The following is a 27,388-nucleotide window of genomic DNA, read 5'->3' on the forward strand; positions in this document are numbered from 1 at the left end:
ACTAGTGGAATGAAGACTTAGACATGCTCTTCACATGTTGATGTCTATATAACATTATGTATTATTAAAGTAGCAACTGACTATTTCACAAAACTGAGTTACAAATAGAAATAACATTCCTGAATTACAACATATATGAGGAAACATTTGAATAAAATAAAACAATCATAAATTTAGAAAATATAGCCCAAGTTAGAAGTTGGGTTAGCAAAGACCCAGCTAAGCACTGCCAGGACCACCACCTGTTCCTTTGAAGATCAACCTCAAGTCAGATATCCTACCTAAGCAGGTAATTTTTCAAGATGTTCTGTGAGGTGGATGTCGTTCCACATTACTACTCATATGCATATCCAAAAGAGAACCCATGATTAGCTTAAGATGTCATCAGAGAGGCACAATGGTCCAGAACCAATGAATTGAAGCCCAACATAAGCTACAAAATGCTTAGCTGTTCTCAATTACAAACTTTCTCCTCAGTTTCAAGACTCACAAGCATTCCACACTCAGAATAGCAAACTGGTGTTACAGTCTGCAATGGGAACTTGCCTTGGCTCTAGAGAAAAATAAATCTGTATGTCTTTGGAGATTTTATTGAGGTGTTTACTATTTCCCAATCTTATCCATCAAGTAGATTAAACTCTAAACTCCACCAAGATGTATTATCAAAGTGGTCAGAAGTTCCACTCAAATAAGATGTTCAATGTAAGAACCAGTTGCTTAAATAATAAAATGTATAAATTTGGACAAGTTTCCTATGTTAAAATCCTACTTTGGCAGTAGGTGTGGGGAGTAATTAGCAATCAAAACTACTTTCCACTCTTCCCTAAGGTAATTTGCTGTCTTGTAAAAAATCATTGTGGTTACTTTTATAAGGATGGATTAAAACTGGAAAAATAAAAATTAAAAAACAGGTGATTTAATGTCAAAATGAGAGGATAATACTTTTTTAACAAAGAGTGAAGTAATAATATCACTTTGATTTGAATTTATCTTTTTTTCAAATTTGTTGTGAAGGAAGATAGTTTATTAAAATAGATGCTACAGTTTTACACACACACCCATCTCTATGTATATGGAGGGGTGGAGATAATATTCTGAGTATAATAATAAAAATAAATATGAATTTTCCAATTGTTCATATGATTTTTCTATTTGATTTGTCTAAAGTAGATTTGTATGCTAGATATTACATTAATATTAACTTCAGGGATCTAAAAGTAAAAATGTGTATATTTCCTAGGACGATATCATAGCCTTTGGGCATTTGAAATTTTTCAATGGGAAAGACAAAAACTTTGCGTAGATTTTACAAGAAATCTTCTGAGAATGTGAGTGTGCTTCACAACTGTGCAGATGATGTTACCTGGTTATAAAATGTTAAGGAAATCTTGGCATGGCTGCCAGCAGATTGGGGCTGTGTATACATCCTCATTAAATCACAGACTTAAAAGAAAGGAGGACTGAAACTTGTTTCACTCTTTTCCATCTCTAGAAATGCTTTGCTCTCTTTTTCTTCCCTTCCCCTTCAGTGATTAGATGTAGCACCTGAAGTCCAGTAGGAATTTTACTCCATTATTTTTATTTCTCCCACTTCAATACTTAAAATTGAGGTTATCTTTGGTAATACATACTCTAAAGTTCTGGATATGTGTGTGTGTGTGTGTGTGTGTGTGTGTGTGTGTGTGTGTGTGTGTGTGTGTGTGTCTTTTTAGGGCTGCACCCATGGCATGTGGAGGTTCCCAGGCTAGAGGTCAAATCAGAACTACAGCTGCCGGCCACAGCCACAGCCACAGCAAAACAAGTTCAAAGCTGCATCTGCAACTTACACCAGAGCTCAAGGCAATGCCAGATCCTTAACCCACCGAGTGACACCAGGGATCGAACCTGCTATCAGTCAGATTAATTTCCACTGAGCCACGATGGGAACTCCTGGGTTTTATTTTTAATTGAATATTTTTTAAAAAATTTTAACTTACTGGACTTAGGTCATGTCTATAGCAGAGGTTTATATAATGTAACTTAATTTATCCAATACTGCGTACTATATTAAAAATTGTATTAAGAACAAATATTCAAAGAATAGCTATGGAATAAGACAAGCAAAAAATAAGACTAAAAGATAAAGCAGTATCTGCAAAGCACCTTCAGAAAGTGCAAATATCATAGGAATTCAATGGAAGAAATTATCATTTCTGCTGGAGGTGTTAAAGAGTCTATGGTGAAAGGTGTAGGAGAGACAGGTCTAGAAGCTGACAGGAGGACAGAAGGAAGATTCCTTTTAGATAGTTATCGGCATGAGCAAAAGTTCATATTGGAAAGTTTATGGATGTTACAGTGGAAAGTTAGATTTAGATATAACAGCTATAACATTTTGCAGAATATTGGAAAATCTGGCATGAGTTTTGAAATGTAATTTAGGATCATTTTATCCTGTATCTTACATACCAGGATAGGAAGTGTCCACTACTGTGGGCAGCATTAGTAAGCAGTGAGTATTCACTAAAAGTATATTACAAGCTGAGTGATACCATATGAGCAGCCACATAGGAAAATGACCCAGGCAACTGTTTATCAAGCAGGACTGAAGGGAGGAAGGAAGGGGAAAAGTTCAGTAAAGAGGCTCTTTCAATGCTTTAACCTCTGAAATTCAGATTGCCCATCTGTGGAAAATAATAACCACATAGCATTATTATAAGAGCTAAAAAATTATGAGCAAAGTAAAAGTGGTCACAGAATAAATAGTAGCTCTTGTTTAATTATCACATTTATTCAGGGAAGTTTTATAAAACTGGAAAAGATAATTTCTCTAATAAGTCTGTAATAACACTATTACCTGAGGGTTTTTAAAGGGTACAATGAAAAAGTTTGTTAAATAGCTTTGGAAGCAATGAGGTTCTACAACAACATAACATAGTGTTATATTTATTTAATTTATAATATTCAATAATGGGGGAGAGGAAGAAAAGTGTTGCTTTAGGAAAAATGTTTGTGCTGGATGGGAGAAGCAGGGAAAGGGGGAGAATTTGGAGTAGAAAAACTGAGTTGGAGATTGCATTATTTTATTACTGTTGAAGTATTTAGCAGACTGATATAAAAAGTTTCTGGGGGCAGAAAGATCAGGACTATTGGGGAATGACATCAGTGCATCTTTTGAAGCTTTGGCAATGGCCAGGTGTGACTGAGGATGGAGTACCGACAGGAAAAAACTAAAAGCTTAAACTTTAAAGATTTTCTGTATTTGGGGATGAAATTATGAAGAGGAGACAGAATTTCTTAGATGGAAGTATTGCTAAAATTCAGTAATCCTTTCCCAATCTCTTCAGTTAATATTAGGTACATATAAGCACCATCTCCATCTATTTGTTGCCTACTGTATCACAAGGACACAGTAAACACTGAGCTCACCATCAAGTGGAAGACGGAAACATGCAAACAATTACCCACTTCTGATTGATGGGCTATCATGGAGGTGGTCTAAGGAAAGGCAAGTACCTAATCTTTCAAGAAAGTCCTGGGAAGACTCCAAAGGATACAAGCAACAAAATGCTCACCTCTGTACTATTTACCAGCAGACCAATGGGAAAGATGCTTCAGCCTAGAGGAGGCCTACAGTTGGAGATTAAGGTTAGTTGAGGCAAGAGAAATAGAGGGCATGCAGCATCTGGAGTAGCTCTAGTTTGGGAAAGTCTGTGTGACATGGAAAAGATTTTCGAAAAGGAATTAAGTGATGATAGTGTCAGTTGAGAAAGTCCGCCAGACTTGGTGTCCAACAACAATAATAAAAACAACTCTTTGAAAAATGATTACTGGAGTTCCCATCGTGGTAAAGTGGTTAATGAATCTGACTAGGAACCAGGAGGTTGCGGGTTCAATCTCTGGCCTTGCTCAGTGGGTTAATGATCCAGCACTGCCATGAACTGTGGTGTAGATTGCATACGCGACTCGGATCATACGTTGCTGTGGCTCTGGCGTAGGCCGGCTGCTATGGCTCCAACTCAACCCCTAGCCTGGGAACCTCCATATGCCAAGAGAGCGGCCCAAGAAATGGCAACAAGACAACAACAACAAAAAAGGTTATTCTGTGTCAGGTATATTATTGCCACAGAATTATTGCATTCTTTTTTTGCTATTCTGTAATATCAATAGTATCCTCTCTTAAAAATAACACTGTGAGTTCCCACTGCAACTTAGTGGAAACAAATCTGACTAGAAATCATGAAGTTGCGTGTTCGATCCCTGGGCTTACTCAGTGGGTTAAAGATCCGGCATTGCTGTGAGCTGCGGTGTGGGTCACAGACACGGCTCAGATCTAGCTTTGCTGTGGCTGTGGTGTAGATCAGCAGCTGCAGCTCTGATTCAACCCCTAGCCTAGGACCTCCATATGCCATGGGTGTCCCCCTCAAAAAAAAAAAAGGAACACAAATAAAAACACTGAATCACCAAGAATTTAAATAAGCAGCACAGCCTTAAATACTGCCCACAATTAAGCATTGCAATTCAGATTCGAAACCAGTTCTATCTACCTCTGGTGTGCATGAACATTCCCAACTTTATCTCAGGAAATAACATTGCCAAAACATGAGTAAACAAAGAGAATACAGTTAAATAGTGAATGGGTAATGAGAAAGGGACCAAAAAATATATTTTAAATTGAACTATTTCTAGCTTTTCATCTGAGTGAAATAAAGACAAACATTGCAAAAGTGAGTTGTTATAGAAAAACAGAAGTAAGATTAAAGATAAATAAATAAGGATATGCATAACTTAATATGTAAAACACACAGAAGGGTCAATAATCTCCCAACACCATGGCCAAGAGTTCTATAAAAGAATTTTGAGAATCTTTGGAAAGTTGGAAAGTTCTGGGCTTCCCCTGGACTCAACAGCATTTTTTTATGGTTAATATTACATTTTTTATAGTTTTATTAAAGTATTATTGATTTAAAATGTTGTGATAATGTATTCTGTATAAAAAATTGTTTCAGTTATATATGTACACACATCCATTCTCTTTCAGATTATTTTCTCACATAGATTATCACAGAATATTGTGTAGAATTCTCTGGGCTGTATATCAGGTCCCCATTGGCCAATCATTCCGTATACCTCAGTGTGCATATGCCAATCCCAAACCCTTACACCATCCCTCTCCCACAGCCTGTCCTTTTAGTAGCCATAAGTTTGCTTCAAAGTTTGTCTGTTTCTGTTCCGCAAATAAGTTAATCTATATCCTTTTTTGTAGATTCCACATATTAGAGATGTCTTATGGTGTTTCTCTTTCTCTGTCTGACTTATTCATTTTATAAAATAATCTCTAGGCTCACCCATGTTGCTATAAATGGCATTCTCTCATTCTTTTTTTATGGCTGAGTAATATTCCATAGTATATATGTACCATACCTTCTTTATCCATCTCTTTGTCAATGGGCATTTAGATTGTTTCCATGTCTTGACTATTGTAAATAGTGCTGCAATGAACACTAGGGTGCATGTATCTTTTCAAATTATGGCTTTATTTGGCTAGATGCCCAGGAGTGGGATTGCTGGAGCATATGGAAGTTCTATTTTTAGATTTTTGAAGAATCTCCATACTGATTTCCATAGTGGTTTTATCAACTTACATTCCACCAATAGCGTAGGAGGGTTCCTTTTTCTCCACATTCTCTCCAGCATTTATTATTTGTAGACATTTTGATGATGGCCATTCTGACAGTGTGAGGTGAATTTCTCTAATAATGTGATGTTGAGCATCTTTTCATGTATTATTATCATTTTTTTTTTCTGAAGACACCACTATCCAGGGAACTGGAAAGGATACACTGTAATGTTGTGTTTCTTAGACTGCTATGACCCTAGCAATAGCTGGTCTTCTGTGCTTTGAGGGGTGTGTGGCTCCTTTTTGTTTTATATCGCTATTTAAATCAGATCCCAATGTCCTATAATTTCTATGACATATGCAACATACTGATAAGCAGTGTAGTATAATTCTCAACTTCATTCTAAAAATTTTACAGGATATATTTCTTGAAATTACTGTCCCACACAAAGCAGCTTTATAAATGTAAATAAATGTCTAAGAAACAGTACATATGTCTTTTTCAAGAGAGCTAATATTTCTTATGGTCATACATTTTTCCATCAATACAAAGCTAAATAATGAAAACTAGAGTGATCACAAGCATGTCACCCGCCCTGCTTTCTGTGTAATTAAAAAGATGCTGTCAACAACAGCACTAACTCTTTAGGAAGTGTTAAAAGAAGCCAACAAAAGCATGTCAACACTGAAAACAACAGAATGTAACAAATGAATTGCTTGGAGGTATGTGGCTGGAGATGTCATCTCCCCCCGCTCTCAAAAAAAAAGGTGTAGAAATATTTTAGAGCTACCAATTAACCTGCCATTGAAGTTGGCATTGGACTGAATCCCTTAAAAATACTCCTTTCCCTCAGACCTTATCTAAAGGAACCTCTCTGTGAAGAATGCTCATTTTCTGCTGGGTAAAACACTGTGCAAGTGGAGAATTTCACAGTTCAACAGAAGGATTATATCACTTTCCTTCTTTGGAAGAAGTCCAGGCTTCATCAAGAAGGTGCATCACATCATTACACTGTGGAAAGCAACATATGGCACAATGTCTCTAAACAGCTAAAAACGGACTTACTGCTAAAAAATTTAGTTGTGAAATAAACAGTACATGTTCAAGATATGCAAAGTTTATCAGTTCAGAGTATAAGAAATCTACAGATTGTGAACAAATATGTAACTGCACATTTTTTACAAACATGTAGAGTAGAAATGCAATATGTAATTCATCATGTGATAGAAGAGATCATATTCTTTCATTGACAAAGGTCATTAGGTTTAGGATAGTTTGTAAGTGATCAATAAGATCACCAAAATTCAGCAGATAAGTAATCAGATACTAGTTTTTAAGAGGTTTATTAAAAACCATAAACCAAGCTCCATTTGAAAAAGATTAAGTAAAACCAAACCCACAACACTTTAACCGAGGCAACAAGTATATCATTAACTGAAAGAGTTATTCATATAATATTATTTATTTTCATGGACTCTGTTAACTACTCTGAATAGGCAAATATTATTAAAATCTGATAATTATTTATAGAAAGTAACCCATACACTCATAAAATTGATGAATTCAATATAAAAGATATGTTTCTGGACAAAACTGTAATTCAAAAAGGTACATGCACTCTTATGTTCATAGTAGCACTGTTCAAAATAGCCAAGACATGGAAACAACCTAAATGTCCATACCGAATGAATGTATTAAGAAGCTGTGGTACATATATGCAATGGAATACTATTCAGTCATAAAAAAGAATGAAATAATGCCATTGCAGCAACATGGATACAACTAGAGATTATCATACTAAATGAAATTAAGTCAGAAAGAGAAAGACAAATGCCATATATCACATATGTGGAATCTAAAATATGGCACAAATAGAAACTGACTCATAGATACAGAGAACAGACTTATGGTTGCCAGGTATAGGGATGGGGGAGAGAGATGGATTGCAAGTTTGGGGGTAGTAAGTTTTAGAATTGATAAACAACAAGGTCCTATATATAGTACAGGTATATAGTACTATATATAGTACTGCTATATAGTACAGGTAACTATATCCAACAGCCTAGGACAGACCATGATGGAAAAGAATATAGAAAAGAATGTATATATGCATATAACTGAGTCACTTTGTTGTACAGAAGAAATTAGAAAAATGTTGTACATTAAATATTATTTAATTAAAAATTAAATAAAAAATAAAGGATACTTTCTGTTTTTGTCTTTTCTTCAGGTCTCTACTGCTAAAAGTGCTATCTATTGTTCCACAGTTGTCTAGAGCCACAATGCTATCTGGTGGCCAAATGGCCTATGTTGTTGTTCTATATCAGATGCAAAAGGAATATGCTCTACAGTAGCATAAGTAGATAACAGTAGTTTTCCACATAATCATGGAATTTCTACCTTTCTCTTTAAAGATATCAGGATGATGAATTCTGCATTGAGTGGCATTTCCAAATATAAGGAAAGAAATGCATGCATATGCCCCTCTTTTTCACGCTGGAAAGTATTTAGCAATATATTTTGTAAAGTCAGGTGATGCTTCCTCCTAGATGCTATGGTAAAATATACTAATTTCATACTGGAGAGTCTGATGTAAATCAATGAAGTTAGATCACTCCCTTAAACCATGTACGAAATAAACTCAAGATGGTTTAGAGACCTAAATGTAGGACATAGCACTATAAAAGACCAGAGAACATAGGCAAGACATTCTCTGATATAAATCACAGCAATGTTTTCTTAGGTCAATCTCCCAAGGTAAAAGAAATAAAAGCAAAAATAAACAAATGGGATCTAATCAAAGTTAAAAGTTTTACACAGCAAGGGAGACCATAAACAAAACAAAATAAAAAACCTTATGAACTGGGAGAAAATATTTATAAATGATGTGACTGACAAGTATAAAAATAGTTCATACAACTAAATATCAAAAAAAAGGAAATAAGACCTAAATAGACATTTCTCCAAAGACAGATGATCAACAAGCACATGAAAATATATTTAACATTGCATCTAATTATTAGGAAAATGTAAATCAAAACTACAATGAGTTAGCACCTCATACTAGTCAGAACGGCCATCATTAAAAAGTCTATAAAAATAAATGATGGAGAGGGTATGGGAAAAAGGGAACCCTTCTACGACATTGGGGAAAATACAAATTGTTGCAAGCACCATGGAAAACAGTATGGAGTTTCCTTAAAAACTAAAAATAGAGTTACTATAATCTAGAAATCTTACTCCTCAGTGTATATCTGGAAAAGATGAAAATTCTAACTTTAAAAGATACATTCAACCCAACATTCATTGCAGCATTATTTACTACAGGCAAGACATGGAAACAACCTAAATGTCCACTGACAGATAAATGGATAAAGAAAATGTAGTACAAATATACAAGAGAAAATTAGTCATGAAAAAGAACAACACATTGCCATTTGCAGCAAAATGTTTGGACCTAGAGATTATCATACTGAGTGAAGTAAGTCAAACAGAGAAAGACAGATATTATATGATGTCACTTACATGTGGAATCCAAAAAATAATATAAATTAACTTCTTTTCAAAATGGAAATATACTCACAGACATAGAAAATAAACTTATGGTTACCAAAGGGGAGGGGTGTGAGAGATAAAGGAGGAATATGGCATTAACAGATACACACCACCATATATAAAACAGATAAACAAGGATTTACTGGATAGCGCAGGAAGTACATTTAGTATCTTGTGATACATATATACACATATGTATAACTGAATCATGTTACAGTATACCTGAAACTAACACAATATTGTGAATCAACTATACTTCAATAAAACATACAAATAAATAAATAAATGTTCTCCCAAATAATGAAAAAAGAAAGACACTAATTTCCCAAGAAAGGAAACCAAGCTAGTAATGTGCTATATTGGTAGCTTCACTTCATTTAATCCTATCTTCTGTAGTATAACATAATGATTGGTTTGAGTATGAATACTGTCACTTCCTTGTTACTCCCTGTTCATTATATTTAATTTAATTTACATTTAATTTAATTTATGCTACATTAATCATTCATTTTCTGTAGATATAACTGATGGCACAATCTCTAAAAATAAATGGAAATACTTAGTGGGATAATCTGAATATATTTGGATTTCCTTGGACTTTGTATCTCATAGCCAATCATATCATATACATTGCTAAACTTAATGCCAAAACAGATAGCTAAATAAACCACTGAAAATAAGTGATGACGGGATGTGAATGTAAGGTGTACATTCTTTTGTGGGAAATTCCATAATATCTGAATTATTGTCATTAATAATTTTAGTAGCATTTTACTTTTAGACCCCCTCAGAAAGTTCTTCACTTTCCATACCCAGGGGGACTTGTGAGACATCACTTGTAAATCTGAAATCCTCTCTCAGATGGCTTTCTAGAAGTTCCCCATGTCACTGTAAGAAAAGATATCTATAAAATAATTAGAATAGCATTCCCTGATGTTTCCTCACAGTATCTACAAAATTCCTCACAAATAGACACACACACACACACACACACACACACACACACACACACACACACATATCCTATGTATGTACACAGAGTACTTACCCAGGTACTCTATGCATCCAATCTTGAGTTCTAACAGCTTTGTTCTCCTCTACAATACAGAAAAAAAAAATACCTTCCAGACAGTACAATATAATAATATAGATATTCAGATTTTACTAGAAATCTACATTTCCTCTATAATGACATTTTAATGAACCAGAGAAATTAAACCAAACAAATTTGCTTTTGTCCATAGTTAGGCTAGTGACTTTTCTGTATGTTGTTTTCAAATCATTCAAGGATGTGGTACCCTGTGATAATATTTCCAAAATAGGGTAGCATAATCCTCCCACACACACCCAGTTTATTAGCCTAATGGGGGACTTCAGTTTATTTTATAATTATGCAATTGGTCGAAGATTTAGTACTTCTAGTGGCTTTTCTTCACCTTTTGTTACAGTGCTGTTTGATTGTATTTATGAATGTGACCTTATAACCTATACTTGGTGTAGAAAGTAAGATAAATTAGACTCTAAAACACACACACAATAGCAGATAGTACTGTTTAAAGATTAATAAGTGATCTCACCATAGCACTTAAACTGCCTACAGCCTAAAAATATCTTTCCTGTGGTACTTTCCAGGCATTCCCTGAGGGACCAATAAACCAAGAGCACTAGACAGATCTGAACTTATCTATCACAGCTCTGATTGTGCTTTATGCACTATGTGTTTCTTCTTAAAAGCATCTAATTCATTGCCTGTTCACAGCATTCATTACTTGAAGCAGAGGACACTAGGAGAAGTAAACACTTTTCAAAGATGTATTGTAAAGTGAATTCACTCCATTCTCCCTTTTTATCTATCAAAACTTCAAACCATGTTCTGCTCCAGCTATTCAGTTTTCACACCTCTTAATTTTTGCCAGATATAAAAACTGCGCAATTCTGACTGTGTTTCTCTTCCTAGTGTCCTGTCTGTCTGCACTGCTCTGGGATGCTCAGAGACCTCATCTCAAGGCTTCCAAGCCAGCAAGTAGCACATGGACTTCAGTTTTGTTACTGAGGGCACACATCCTCTTTGCAGTGGGAATCTCAGAAAGGAAGATGTCAGTGTAAAGAATCCTGCCGGTAGCCTAAGGGCTTCCCCTCCATACTAGAAACTGCATAATTAAAAATACTCCCATGGTGTTTGACCCTCCACTCCAACTTCTGATCTCCAGATTCCTTCTTGAATAACATTGGAGGAGGCTCTTGTGACAGAAAATGGCTGCAGAATCTGCGCTGTTAATTACTTAACATTAGCATGAATAATTCATATCATGCAGCTTAGTATTTTACAATTGTTTGACTAGCTAAAATTTATAATCATACTGACTTGAGTATGCTTCCATTCGCAAAACTGAGTATCAGATACATAATGATAAACACTACCAACATGAGAAAATGTCTCTGGGTACCCATTTCTTTGCGCAGAGATGTTGAAAAACACAGTCAGAGCTCATTTTCTTCAGCCTGAAGAAAAGGCATTAGAAAAGACCAGATGAAAAGAGACAACTAAAAATTAGAGTTGTAGCAGATAATTCAAACTGAACAATTTTCTGTGGAGGCTAAATGTTCTAATTTATTTCTGTTGAGGCATTAACCATGCAGTTCTCATCACTCCTTTCGTGTGAGTGCTGGCCATCTATTTAAGTACAGAGAAGAAAATGGCAATGTTCTCTTGTAAAGCTCAACTACACTGAATTTATAATTAACATGGTTATTTCTAATTAATTATTTACATTTTCTTTGCAATAGAGAAAATGAAATGATTCATTACTTAATATTCTTTAAAATAATTTGTTCTATTTTATGCAGAGCTATTTTGAGATTTCTAACTTTGTTTATGTCAAACAGGATTTTCTATCAAATAATTATCATCTTGCTGTTTCATGGTAAGAGAACATCAGAGATATAACTGAAGTGGTTTCCTAATAAATAACTATTGTTATAAAATTATAATTTACCTTTAGAAATGCCTATTTGCAGCAATTACTAGTGACACATAGTCAAGATATTGTTAAATGATTGTATTACCTATCCATCAAAATCAGCCATGTTAGGAAAAACACACTCTGTGAATAGACTGATGCAGATATCACGAGTTTTGCCAAAGAAATATTTTTAAAAATTATTTTCCTCACTTTGGAACTATTGAAGAGAAAAAGTCACCCAATTTTCAGTTTGAGCCTTTGACCCTGTTGTAGGGATAAAAATAAAAAGAGAAAAATTAAATTTTAATGTGATAGAATGAGAATGAACATTTGGATTTAGCACTTTCATCCCTATGAAAACATTGAGGCTTCTAAAGTACACTCTACACTTGGTACTGCACTAATGAAGACATATAAGCTGTGGTAAGCAGCAGGAATCCTATTATTACTATTCCTATGAGAAGGAATGACATCTTAGTAGGTGATAATTCCCTGCTGAGTCTTTCAAAGATGACCAAGTCTCTTTCTTGACAGGGCTTATCCTGGGGAATAGCAACATCCTTGTAACTTATGTTGTGAGACATAACAGACAGCCTACCAAGAGTCATTAAATGAATGACAGGTCTACTACCTGTCATTCATTTAATGACTAATGAATGTTCTAATTCATATGGAATTTAGACACACATTTCACTTTTCCCCCAATATATTCGGGGGAAACTAGAGGTTGTGAAAGTTCTAGACACAAATGCCATTGGTATAATGATAACACTGCTGCTGAAGGAATGTTATTGAGTGCATTGTTCATTAAAACACCAAGAGTTACATGTGTGTAAAAAATATATATAAATTAAATTATTTACAAAACAGAATAGACTCATAGACATAGAAAACAAACTATGGTTTAAAAAGGGGATAGCCAGGGGCAGGGGAGGGTGGATAAAATAGGAATTTGGGATTAACATATATATATTACTTTATATAAAATAAATAAATAACAAGGACCTACTGTACAGCAAAGGGAATTATATTCAAAATATTGTAATAATCTATAATGGAAGAGAATATGAAAAAGAATATTTATATAGATGTATAACTGAATCACTTTCCTGTACACCTGAAACTAACACAACATCACAAATTAATTTATACTTCAATTTTTTTTAAATGGTTAAAAAAAACCCCGCTGAGAGTTACCAAGGAAGTATCACAAAACATATCCTTTCAGAATTTTATGTCAGTAAAAAACCTTTGATTACATTGAGGAACTTAATGTAAGTGACTTTATCATCTGCTTTCACTTTGATTACTGTAAAGTACAGAACTCAAATAGAAGAACAACCATAGAAACCATCATAGCATAAAAATTTTCTTTTTAGGTCCTTCCTAGTTATATACTACTTTTATAATTCTGTATTTTTCCTGGTTGCGAGTCTCTCTTTTTATTTAATTTTTTTATCAGTATGTAATCAAATACATTATTTTCACAAGCTGATTTTTTTGTATTTAATTTGGAGAACAGAAAATATAAGGAGATACAATAGCAGACTGAAATATCTGAAAGATCATCAAGTAAAAGAGAACACTAATAAATACTGTGTTTTACAACAGGAATCAAGAGACTGAATTTAAAAGGAGCATCTGTTAGATAAACAAGAGTAAGAATATTCTAATCATTCTCCCAGTCCCAAATGTAATGGGTTTCCCTGAAAAGCTGTAGAATCTTCAACACTGTGCATGTTTAAACAGTAGTTAAATAACCATCCATCTGGCATGTTGACAAAAGTTCCTATATCAGAAGAAAGGTTAAATCAGAAGCCCTCAAAAAATTGCTTCCACTCCATGATTCCATAATTAAATATGTTATACTTAATGAGCCATTTGTTATCTCCACAGGGTGAATAACTTATGATATGTGTCTTAATGCTATCTCCTTGCCAGGTCTAGAAACTAAATTAAATTTAACCTATCACCACCTGAAATTAAAAATAGGGGGAAGATATGTCATAATGACTTAAAGAGTCTGGAGCCTTTGAACAGTCACCAAAGAACTTCAGTTTTATTAATGGTAAAATTTCACAGTCTATATCAGATCATTATCTCAAACATGAAGACTAAAAACAGGAGATATCTTGATATTTCACAAGTCAAAATCTGAAAGAAGTTAAAATACATTTTAATATTCTGAATATTTAAAAGTAGATTATATAATTGGTCAAATAACAGATATATTTTTGAAGTAATCCTATAACATAAAACATTTTAAAAATTGCTATTACTGTAAGGGAACAAATATTTGTTTTGGGGGCACAAAAGTCCACTACAAGTCAGGAAATTAAATTGAAGTGGCATATTCAATACTTCCTCATATCTATCATTATATTTATGCAATATATGAAAAGTAAACAAATTCTGAAGTCACTAAATTATTCACTGGGGTGAATCATATTAAGTAAATGAACTGCCACATTACATATAAATATTTTAAGTGGACAAACAACTTTATAATTAGAATTTTTTTTTGCTTCCTCTCACATTCAATAGTCCCAGAAAGGTACTATTGTTTTGATTTTTTAGGAATAATTTGAAAAAGTAAGTTTTATACAGGTATAAAACAACAAATTAATGATATCAGGGGATGTTTGCATATGTGTGCTTGCTTTGTAGTCAATTCATTACAAATTCTGAAATTACACAGGTATGAAAGCTTTAAATTCTAATACAAACTTGATTTTAATCAAACCTGAAGCACAAATGATTCAAGAATGATTGGGAAAAAGTGACCAAAAAGAAATCAGTACTAAAGATAAAATTGAAACATGTAACTATGCCTATTATACAACAGGAGCAGCGGCTACATCTTTTTAAATTTTACAAATAATGGTATCTGTTTCATGAGGAAGCAGTTATGCCCAAACCCTAGAGGGGTCTAAAGGACCCTGATTGCTATCAAGGTCTTAACTGGTATGAATTCCAGGATCCCTGATCTTTTAAGATCAAGAGAGTCCTGCTTTGATCACATGATCAAGAAAAAATTTAGCACATAATGGTAATAAGAAAATATAAATATCACAGCCCTGGCTCCACTTCAATAAATGCCCATGTTACCTAAACTCACAGTAAGCACTGTCCAGTCAATACAGATTATAGCACCCTCCTAAAATTTGTTGTCTAGAAATAAAAGAAAGAAAGCCTGAATATAAATTGGGGATCTCAGACCATGGCTGAAATGCCATACAATTCAGAGAAGCAATTCAAAGCCAAATAGTAAGTCATTTGGAAATAGCAAAGCAAATGCTTCAAAGAGCAAGGCAAAGCATTTGACAAAGTCCAACATCCATTCACGATCAAGACCCTCGCCAAAGTGGGTATAGAGGGAACATACCTTAACATAATCAAAGCCATTTATGAGAAACCCACAGCAAATATAATTCTCAATGGAGAAAAGCTGAAAGCCTTCCCTCTAATATCTGGAACAAAACAAGGATGCCCACACTCACCACTGTTACTCAACATAGTACTGAAAGTCCTAGCCACAGCAATCAGACAAACAAAAGAAATTAAAGGCACCCAAAAAGGAAGAGAAGAGGTAAAATTGTCACTGAATGCAGATGACATGATACTATATATAGAAAACCCTAAGGACTCAACCCAAAAACTCCTTGAACAGATCAACAAATTCAGCAAAGTAGCAGGATATACAATTAACATTCAGAAATCAGTCATATTTCTGTATTCTAACAATGAAATATTAGAAAAGGAATACAAAAATGCAATACCTTTTAAATTGCACCCCAAAAAATCAAATACCTGGGAATACAACTGACCAAGGAGGTGAAAAACTTATATGCCAAGAAATATAAAACATTAATCGAGGAAATTAAAGAAGATGTGAAGAAATGGAAAGATATTCCAATATTCCATGTTCCTGGGTTGGAAAAATTAATATTGTAAAAATGGCCATACTACCCAAAGCTATCTACAGATTCAATGCAATCCCTACCAAATTCCATGACATTTTTCACAGAACTACAACAAACAATCCAAAAATTTATATGGAACCACAGAAGACCCAGAATTGCCAAAGCAATCCTGAGGAACAAAAACCAAGCAGGAAGCATCTTAACTCTCCCAGGCTTCAGTCAATACTACAAAGCCACAATCATCAAGACAGTGTGGCATTGGTATCAAAACAGACATACAGACCAATGGAACAGAAAAGAGAATCCAAAAATAAACTCTGACACCTATGGTCAATTAATCTTTGACAAAGGAGGCAAGAACATAAACTGGGAAAAAGTCTTTTCAGCATTCATTGCTGGGAAACCTGGACATCTGCATGTAAATCAATGAAACTAGAACAAACCTTCACACCATGCAAGAAAATAAACTCAAAATGGCTGAAAGAGGAGTTCCCGTCATGGCGCAGTGGTTAACGAATCCGACTAGGAACCATGAGGTTGCGGGTTTGGTCCCTCACCTTGATCAGTGGGTTAACGATCCGGCATTGCCATGATCTGTGGTGTAGGTTGCACACGCAGCTTGGATCCTGCATTGCTGTGCTCTGGCGTAGGCCAGTGGCTGCAGCTCCGATTCAACCCCTAGCCTGGGAACCTCCATATGCTGTGGGAGCGGCCCAAGAAATAGCAAAAAAAAAAAAAAAGGCTGAAAGACTTAAATATAAGACAGGACACCATCAAACTCCTAGAAGAGAACATAGGCAAAACATTTTCTAACATCAACCTTACGACTCTCTTCTCAGGTCAGTCTCCCAAAGCAACAGAAATAAGAGCAAAAATAAACCAATGGGACCTAATCAAATGGTCAAGCTTTTACACAGCAAAGGAAACCAAAAAGAAAACAAAAACACAGCTTACAGAAAGAGAGAAGATAGTTTCAAATGATGCAACAGACAAGGGCTTAATCTCTAAAATATACAAGCAACATATGCAACTCAACAGCAAGAAAGCCAACAACCCAGTGGAAAAATGGGCAAAAGACCTGAATAGACATTTTTCCAAGGAAGATATACAAATGGTCAACAAGCACATGAAAAAATGCTCAAGAATCCTGAGTATCAGAGAAATGCAAATCAAAACTACCACAAGATACCACCTCACACCAGTCAGAATGGCCATTATTAATGAGTCCACAAATAATAAATGCTGGAGGGGATGTGAAGAAAAGGGAACCCTCCTGCACTGTTGGTGTGGATTTATGCTGGTACAACCACTATGGAGAACAGTATGGAGGTACTTTAGAAATCTATACGTAGAACTACCATATGACCCTGCAGTCTCACTCTTGGGCATATATCCAGACAAAACTTTCCTTAAAAAAGACACATGCACCCACATGTTCATTGCAGCACTATTCACAATAGCCAAGACATGGAAACTACCCAAATATCCATCAAAGGACAATTAGATTAGGAAGAAGTGGTATATATACACAATGGAATACTACTCAGCCATAAAAAGAACAAAATAATGCCATTTGCAGCAACATGGATGGAACTAGAGACTCTCATACTGAGTGAAGTAAGTCAGAAAGAGAAAGACAAATACCATATATCACTTACATGTGGAATCTAATATAAGGCACAAATGAACCTTTCCACAGAAAAGAAACTCTTGGACATGGAGAACAGACTTGTGGTTGCCAAGGGGGAGGAGGAGGGAGCATGATGGATTGAGAGCTTGGGGTTCATAGATGCGAACTATTGCTATTGAAATGGATTAGCAAAGAGATCCTGCTGTGTAGCACTGAATACTATGTCTAGTCACTTATCATGGAGCATGATAATAGGAGAAAAAAAGAATGTGTACATGTATGTGTAACTGGGTCACCATTCTGTACCACAGAACAAAAAATATATTGGGGAAATAACAATTGATTACAATTAAAAAATAAAAAAAAGGCAAAAGAAATATCAAGGCAATAGAGGTGTACAAGTAAATAACGTAAAACAATTTTCATTAGAGATTTTCCTTTTAATTACAAAATATTTCTGAGAAAAAGGTAAAGAAAATAAAATGTAGCAGAGGCTCATACCTATCAACTATATTTAGTGAAAGTTAACATCTTGCCATGTTTGCTTCAGATTTTCAAGTTTTTAAAGAGTAAAATTTAAAAGATAAATACAAAAGCCACCACCTGCCTCATTTTTGCTCCCATTTTACCAAAAGTCAACATCTCTCTAAAGTTGTTTTTTTTCATTCAACTCTATATAGATATACATGTACACATTAACAATATAGTATATTTATTTTAATTGTAACTTTATTATGTTATACACTTATCATTCTATAACTTGCTTTCTCATTAAGCATTAATATTTTGAAGTTCTTTGAAATTTAAACATCTAATTTACTTATTTACAATATTCAATTACATGACTAACCACAACTTATTTCCCCATTTCCCTATTGCTGTTCGTAATTTTTTTACTATGATAAAAGTGCTCATAAAACGTGATTTTCAGGACAAAAAGTTAGCATTGCTCAGTGTCTCTCTCATAGATTTTTGAATAGGTAGCAATCAGAAAGAAAATATGTCACTGATTTGGGTCAATTGTGTATTCATCTTAAAAATCTATAGCAGATGAATTTAAATTAAGACACCAAAACTACACTCCTTTCCAAGGGAATATTTGCATAAAGTTTAATTTATCTGAGGTTTTGAGAAAGGTTTAAATTATTTCTTTCCTTTTATCATAATTGATCTTTCTGTACACCCAACAAAAATCAGAAAGAGGAGTTTGGCATTCTTTATCATTGCAGACATCTCATTGTGGTTTTGACTCTCATCTTCCTGAAGCATGTAATAACCCTATTGGTAATTCATTTTGGTTTTGTTTATCTAACTCTCTCTGCATGGTCATCTTATTCCATCCCATGTAAACCCCTTCCAGCAGAGTATAAGGTTACAGTGCAAATATATACATGAAAGACAAATATAGAGTGTAGCAGTTAGATTTTAAAGAACATTGGGAGTTGAAAAAATATATCTTAAACTTAAGTATAATGTTAGGTACTGTTTTGTGTGACTAGACCCTACTTGGAAACAAAGTTAAGTTTAGGATTGGTTCAATAAATATTTACTGAGCACACACCTTGTGCCAGTCATTGTTACAGGTACAACAGTGGACAAAACTGAGAAATTGTGGAGTCTACATTCTAGCGAGATATGACAGATTAAAAAACAAATAAATGAATGAATGAATGAGTAGTATCTCAGGAAGTAAAAAGTACTCTAATAAAACTTCAGCAGAATAGGAAATAAGAGTAGTAGTAAATGAGGTGTTGTTTTAGGTAAAGGAATAAGGAAAATTCCTTCTGATAATGAGATATTTGAGTAAAGATCTGAAAGAAGTCAGGAGGTGATCCATATGAATTTTTCCCTTATTTTCAGAGAAAGAAGGGATGGAGAGCATGACAGCATAAGGAATGTAGGACAATAAAAGTGGAAGTTTAGTGTTGCAGTAATTTAGAGATGATGGTGATATGGACAAGGGCACAAGAATTTGAGGTGGCATAACATGGTTAGAATTTTGATCTACTTTAAAGTCTAAAACCACAGTTTATGCTGACACATGAGAGAAAAAGAATAGTTTTATGGCTTATTCTGGAGTTTTGGCCTCAGCAATTGGAAGAATAGACTTACAATTTTGGGATTGAGAATGGCAGAGAGTTTCATAGTGAAAATCAAGAACTGTTTTAAATACATTAATTTTGAGAAGCCTATAAAACTTCAAGTGGAATTTATGTTTAAGGTTCAGAGAAGAATAATGACTGAGCACATACATTTGGGAGTCACCAGCATACAGACGAGATGTATATGCTTATTGATGAATGAAATCAATTAGAAAATTCCTATTAATAACGAAAAGATCTTTGAGGATTGAGCCTTGTGTCACTCTAAGGTTTAGAGGTCAGGTCAGAGAGGAGAAAACAGAAGGGGTATTTTATTATTTAAGAGCACACTTAGTAATATAGGAGGAAAAACAAGAGGTTTTCTTGAGGTAGGTGAAGGAAAGATTTCAAGGAGGAGTTATGATAATTATTTGTGTCAACTACTACTGATAGGTCCAGTTGGATATGGTTTAAGAATTTATCATTATATTTAACAACCAGGACGCTAACAATGACCTTGAAACCAACAGATTTTGTGCATGGATAGACAGATAACCTAGATAAAGGAAAGTGGTGAGAGGGACTATAGACATTTTGAGGAAATTTGCCATAAAGATGAGCCAAAAAAAAAAAGATGGGCATGTTGCTGAAGGGGTATGTTAAATGTATCTAATGGAGATTTTAACAGACCTGTACAACACTGATAATTTTCCACAAAGAGAATAATTTATGATGGAGAAGAAAGAGAGAACAATAGTAGGGACAAAGGAGCAGGGCTTGAGTTGTTATTTGAACTCAATTATACTGTATACCTATATGTTGGTTATGCTTTTATTTAAAAAAAAAAGTTTTTGGTTTATACTCTTCTGACTCCTAAAAGAAAAAAAATAATAGCAAGGGACCTTAAACAGAATTTATTAAGCTCTTAAAAATATATTGTCTTTAGTCTATTTATGGAAATCTTCCCAGCATCAGCAGACTCTTTCAACATATTGTATGCTCTTGTCCTCTGGTTTGTCTAATCTAAACATGTTCCTGTTAAAGGCTATCATAACCCCAACAGAGAATCAAATGACATTCATTCAAGCCTCAGTGCCAGATTAACATGCCAGAAATTATGCTGATACCTTACAAAATATTGCATTATTTTTTTTCCCTGAGCTTTGCAGTAAGATAATTTTGCTTTAGGCAATCAAAGAATAAACTCTTCGAGGTTGAGTTTTTCCAAAATCAACTGTTTGTAGTCTAAAGCTGCATGTGTGTGTCTGTGTGTGTGTGTGTATATGTGAGAAAGAGAGGGAAAGAGTTACTAGCACAGTGTTAACGATTTTGTTTTTTTTTTTTCTGTATAGCTTCTGTAAAACTATATAAAACCTTGATATTTTATTTCTAAACACACTTCTATGTTAATTTATCCTCTGGTGTGGGAGTATATGAAGCATAAATTCAATATGCCAGCAAGATCTTCTTGAGGTTTAATATTAAATTCTCAATAGTATATCACATTCCCCTTTATTCTATTCCACGTGTATTTAATGATGTATTATCTAGGGAAACTTCTTTTTTGACCCAGCCAGAAATTAGCTACAGAATTTAAACAATGATTGATGAAGTTAGGCACCTAAAAGAGCTAGAATTAACTCTAGAGACTAATTATTTTCTTGTACCACATCACTCATGCCACTGCTGTGAGCAAACATCATTAATCCCAATAGTCAATTATTCATCCTTTTGATCTCTACCCTCAAAATGTTCCATTTAAAACATCCCAAGTCAAGTTCTTATTAATTTGAGAATTTGAGATTAAAAAGAAAATACAGATATAAATATGAATAGAATTTCATTTAAAGTTTGGATATTTATTTCACATGGAAGTTACTTTCATATATGGTGTGAGTATGGGATCATTCTCGTTTCTTGATCTGGAGACCTAAAACCAAATAAGTGCTCCTTATGCACATAGTAAATAATGGAGGAAGAGAGAGAGTATAACTACAATAAAGACTCAACTTGGATTATGGAAGATTGGGAAATATGCCCTATCGCCACTTGCTAAAAAATCCTGAAATCCTAGGCAGACATGGACTTCCCCTTAGAATGGTAAATATTTCTTAATTAGTTCACAATTCTACACCTTAGTAGGAGCTTCCCTTCTATTGTTCTACTTGGTCTGTGATTCTGTCTTCTGGAGATTCATTATTCTACTTAGACATATATATATATATTGGGCACTAGAGGGGAAAAGGCATCTTTGTAGACTGAACAGCCTTCTCATCTTATTTACTACCTGGAGAATGCTGGGGTTATTTTAGGTTTTGGAGAAAGATAACTTTAAAATTTCTACTCTACCTGGTGGTTTCTTTGCCGGTAAAATCCTTTTAAAACCTTCAGTGGCTTCTTATTTAGTTGAATCAAATCAATCTCATGCACTAATTTCTGTAAATTAATGCAAGAATGCAATCTTTTCTAGATTTCTCAGATTTCTCTAATATTTCTTTGTTTTCTCTACACTTGACTCTTTCTCAATTTTACTGCTTTTCTCTGCCACATATAAGACTTCACTGGAAGAACCACACATTTAGTCTCTTTTCATTGAGCTACTTTTTTTTCTAATTAAAAAGATTTATTGAGGAAGCTTCCATTGTGTCTCAATGGGTTAAGAACCTGATTAATGTCCAAGAGGATGTGGGTTTAATCTCTGACCTCACTCAGCGGTTTTAGGATTCCATGTTGCCGCAAACCATAGTGTAGGTTGCAAATGTAGGTCGGATCTGGTGCTGCTATAGCTATGGTGCAGGCCAGCAGCTGCAGCTCTGATTTGACACCTGGCCTGGGAACTTCCATATGCTACAGGTGCAGCCCTAAAAAAGGAAAAAAAAAAGAATTTATTGAAAGTATCCTCTTAGTTGTGACTTTACACTGAGACATTTTAGTTGGTAGAGAGGTTTTAACAAAATGGATGTGTCAGCCATTTTCTTGATTGAGGTATTGGCTTGTGCCTGAGATTTGGTCAGAAATTGTCTCCATTTCATATTTTTCTACTTGAGGTTAAGAAGCAGTTAGTTATCTTTCCACCCTTAGGAATCCCAAAATTTCTGATCTTTCTCTACTCTGTGACCAATCTTTGAGACAATGATAGCAAAATCTAGGCTCATTTCTTCTCTGTAATTTCTTGTCAAATGCAGTGAGCAACCAGTATGCACTAACATACCCTACTACTTTATTCGAGCTTATTTTCTTAGAGCTAAATTTGCCTTAAGCACATTATTTTCCTTTCAAGTTATTTCAAAGCTACAGTTTCCCAACTAGTTCTCCATTGAAAATAATAGAATGCCATCTTCCTAGCCATCAGTAACAAAAAAACAAAACCACTATAAGTGAGTACGAACATACCACAAAACTATGGTATCAGTCATTTATAACGCTTTTAGATATTTTTATGGAATTATATACAGAACAAAGAAATAGTAATAAACAACACTGAAATCTCCATGACTTAAACAAAGATTTATAAGTTTACATGTTCAGTGTGACTCATTAGAAGTATTTTCTCCATCAAGGACCTTAGATGAAGGAAATTCTGTATTCTCACATGCTTCAAGGAGTTCCAAAGAATGCAAAGGGATCTAGTGAATAACACATTGCTCTAAAAGGCTTCAGCTGGGAAGTAATCCATGTAATTTTATCTCACATTTCATTGGTCAAAGCTAGTCACAAAAATATGCCCAAATTAAAGGGAGTGAAATCCAATGCCCAGAAAACAGCAATAATGAATTCCACATCCACATATTGGCTTTCTGCAAATCCCAATTACAAGTTATTCAACTATATTTCATAATAAAATATTATTTCATGCTCAATGTCATTATAATATTTTGTGTTAGTGAAAATCTAATGGTAACTTTATAATATATATTCAGAACAATTTGAGATATAGTTTTAGAACAAAAATATTAATCATTATTATCTTTAGTAAAAAGTATATTCTATAAGGGGAAAAGCTTTTTCTGCTGCCTCCATTCTTTGGAAGGTAGAGGGTTGCACTGAATGCTCAAAGGAAAATTTTTGGTCCCTTTCTATCTGTTCACTATCTTCACAGGAGGTAATATGGCTCCCACTTAAGGATCCTGAATCCTAGGTCTACTTAACTAGGTTGATATTTTGAAGGCCATTACTCAGCTGCTAAGCTGTTCATTCTTTCACTCTCTGAAGTACCTACTTGCTAGTGGTGCATGCTCCCTTTGACACTTCCTGAAAATTAATTTTTTCATTTGTATTAACTTATTTTCCAAATGGTAGGGGAAGCCAACTATTCTACAAGTGACAGAATCAGTACAGAACTCCAAATTATTTTTTAAGAATTTTTTTTATTTTTTTTCTCATTATACCTGGTTTACAGTGTTCTGCCAATTTGCTACTGTACAGCATGGTGACCCAGTTACACATACATGTATAGATTCTTTTTTCTCACATTTCCATGCTCCATCATAAGTGCCTAGATATAGTTCTCAGTGCTACACAGCAGGATCTCATTGTTTATCCATAGAATTCTGAATTATGCTAAAAAGTTTATGAAGCTGAATTTTGGCCACAAGTTCAAGCTATATTATTCAATCTAGACATACTTTCATTCCTACCTGTCTCCTATTCATATGTTCTATTGCCTCAGCACTCAGAGGAAATATGATTATTTAACGGAATCAGAATAACCAAAATATGGGAAAAGAAAATTTACAAATATGGATAAAGCAGGAAATTAAAGGACCAAATAACTATATAAAAGAAAAAAAAAACATCTTTTGTAACATAATGATAGGTTTCTGCAGGCCTGAGCTGAATCTGGTTTTAATAGATGTACACTTTGGAAAGAGGACTACTAGCTGCTGGAAAATCAAGCATGGATATGTCTATACTCCTGACACAATCCAGCATTTTCTCACATTGAAGATGAGGCTGAGATAGGTAGTCATTTAATTTCAATTAAGGCTTGCATGGAAATTGGAAAAGCTATGTATACAGGTTTTTAAAGTATTACTGAATGAAATTACTGTATTCTGTTTTCAACAAGGGCTATAGTCCCAAAGCTTAAGTTTACAATGGGCATATTGCATATTCCTTGGCAGCAAACCACAGAGCTCTATCACACAATCCTCTGTATTAAATACCAACCATCACCATGTAACAAACTACCTAAAAGTCAATTGTTTAAACAGTAACTATTAGGTTTAATAGGAATCCACAGACTTGTGAGAGGGGAGCTGAGAGTCCACCCTGGTCTTATTCATATATCTGTATCAGGTATAGATAGGGAAAACTTTCTGTTAATTTTGATTGGGTTCTCACAGGCTTGGGGATAGCCTGACTGTTGGCTGGTCTGTAATGGCCTCATCTCTCTTAGATGCGTCTTTTACCTCTCAAGTAGGTGGGGTACTAGTAGGTGTTCTAACTCTAACATGAGTTAGAAGCAGGGTTTCAAGCAAATAAGATGTTTCCCTTTCTCCCTTTCTTCTTTCCTTTCTTTTCCTTTCCTTTCCTCCTTCCCTCCCCTACTTCCTCCCTTCCTTCCTTTCTTTGCTGCACCCACAGCACATGGAAGTTCCCAGGCTTAGGGGCAAATCAGAGCTGCAGTTGCCAGTTTACACCACAGTCACAGGAATTCAGGAACTGAGCCACATCTACAAACTACACGGTAGCTTACAGCCATGCCAGATCCTTAACCCACTAAGTGAGGCCAGGGATCAAACCTGCATCCTCATTCATGGACACTATGTTAGGTTCTTATCCCGCTGAGCCAAAACAGGAACTCTAAGAAGTTGCTTTCTTAAGGCCACGACTCAGAACTGTACTCCATTATTTCTAAAGGATTCTATTAGCCAGAATAATTTCTAAAGTAAGCCCAAGTTCAAAGAGAGGGCAAATAAAATCTACCACTCTAGTGAGAAAAACTGCAAAATCAAATAGTATGTGGATATACTGAGGGGTAAAGAAATTTGGTGATTTGCAATCTATCACCATTTTTAAACTTTAATGCATTGAAACATGGCCTCAATTGTTCCTTTGTAGATGTAGTGAATTTCACATAAGAACAAATAAGAAACTGAAGATTCTAATTCTTAGATTCATGTGGTTTGTTACCAATTTCTAAACAATAATTTCAATTTGGTTCATCCTGGTTAATTAATTAAAACCTGACAAAATCTTTTGATTTTAGAGAATTGTGCACTACAGCCATCATAATGGAGTTTTCTTTGTGTCAGCCAACTGAAAAGCACAGACTCTTTTATTTTTTGGCCTTTTATAATTTTACATATATTTTTTTCTACTGTACAGCATGGTGACCCAGTTACACATACATGTATACATTCTTTTTTCTCACATTAAGTGTTCCATCATAAGTGACTAGACAGAGTTCCCAGTGCTACACAGCAGGATCCCATTGCTAATCCATCTTGAAAGCTACATTCTTCATTTACCCCAAGCTCCCAGTCCCTCCCACTCCCTCCCCTTCCCCGTTTTTTGAATGAGATATTCTTCTTAGGTTGAGATAGAAAAAATAATATAAAATCATTATTAATGTTTATACATTTTAATTCTCTGACTATAGAATACAGATTTGCTCAGAATATCAATAAAAAACATAATAATTTCAAAATCAAATTGAACCTTACTTTCAGAACAAGAACAGTGGGATAGTAAAAGTCAATAAAAGGAAATAAAGTCAGACCTGCGTATATTATGTTATTAATAGATAATGGAGGGTGTGAGGCCCCAAAGTGACTTAGGGAAGAAAGGGAAACAAGATTATAGAAAAAAATAAATAAAATTATGCTCATAGGGACCATCCAGATCCAAAAAACTATTGAAAAACACTCAAAACTACAGATAGAGAGTCTATAATAAGTGCAATTGGGAATACTCCTCTTGAAAACAGAGACAGTAAAGTGGTTGAAGAAAATTGAGAAAGATTTCAGAATGGAAGACTAAGATCAAGCAATATTTGATAGTTTCAGGGTAATATTATTGTTATTTTTGTTTGTGATAGTTTTATTTTGCTTTTATCTGAGAAAGCATATCTATATATTTCTTGGGGGAATATGGTCAGAAATCTTAAAAAGTTAGATCTCTAAGACACATTGAAGATAAACCATCTTTAAAAGGCCCATAGTAGACAGAAATAGATAATATCCTGGTCTAAGTTATATTCTGTGTGGAATGATCCAATATGATGATCACAGCGTTGATAAGATTTATGTCTTAATGTCTTCACATCTCATCATGGAATATACTTCAGGGGAGAGTGTAGAGAAATATAGTAGGAGAGCAAATGATGAGGGGGTCCAAGACCAAAAAGATAAAAAAGGAAAGCAGACATTATATCCTAGATTTATACATGTCAGAGAAAGAAAACAATAAACAATCTAAGAAACACATGAAAGACTTAAAACCCAAACTGACATGTTATAAATGATTAAGAGAACACATAAGAAATAGAATACTCAGGGCATGTTCCATTGCTACACAGAAAGAGGTGGTAAGCAATTGATGGTAGTGATTCAACCACTACATGAAATAATATCAGTTACATACACATTACTTGGAAATTCAAAATTATGAAGAAAAGTAAGATATTTATTTATGA

The sequence above is a fragment of the Phacochoerus africanus genome, chromosome 2, assembly GCF_016906955.1.
Source record: "Phacochoerus africanus isolate WHEZ1 chromosome 2, ROS_Pafr_v1, whole genome shotgun sequence".
In the NCBI taxonomy this organism is placed as follows: domain Eukaryota; kingdom Metazoa; phylum Chordata; class Mammalia; order Artiodactyla; family Suidae; genus Phacochoerus; species Phacochoerus africanus.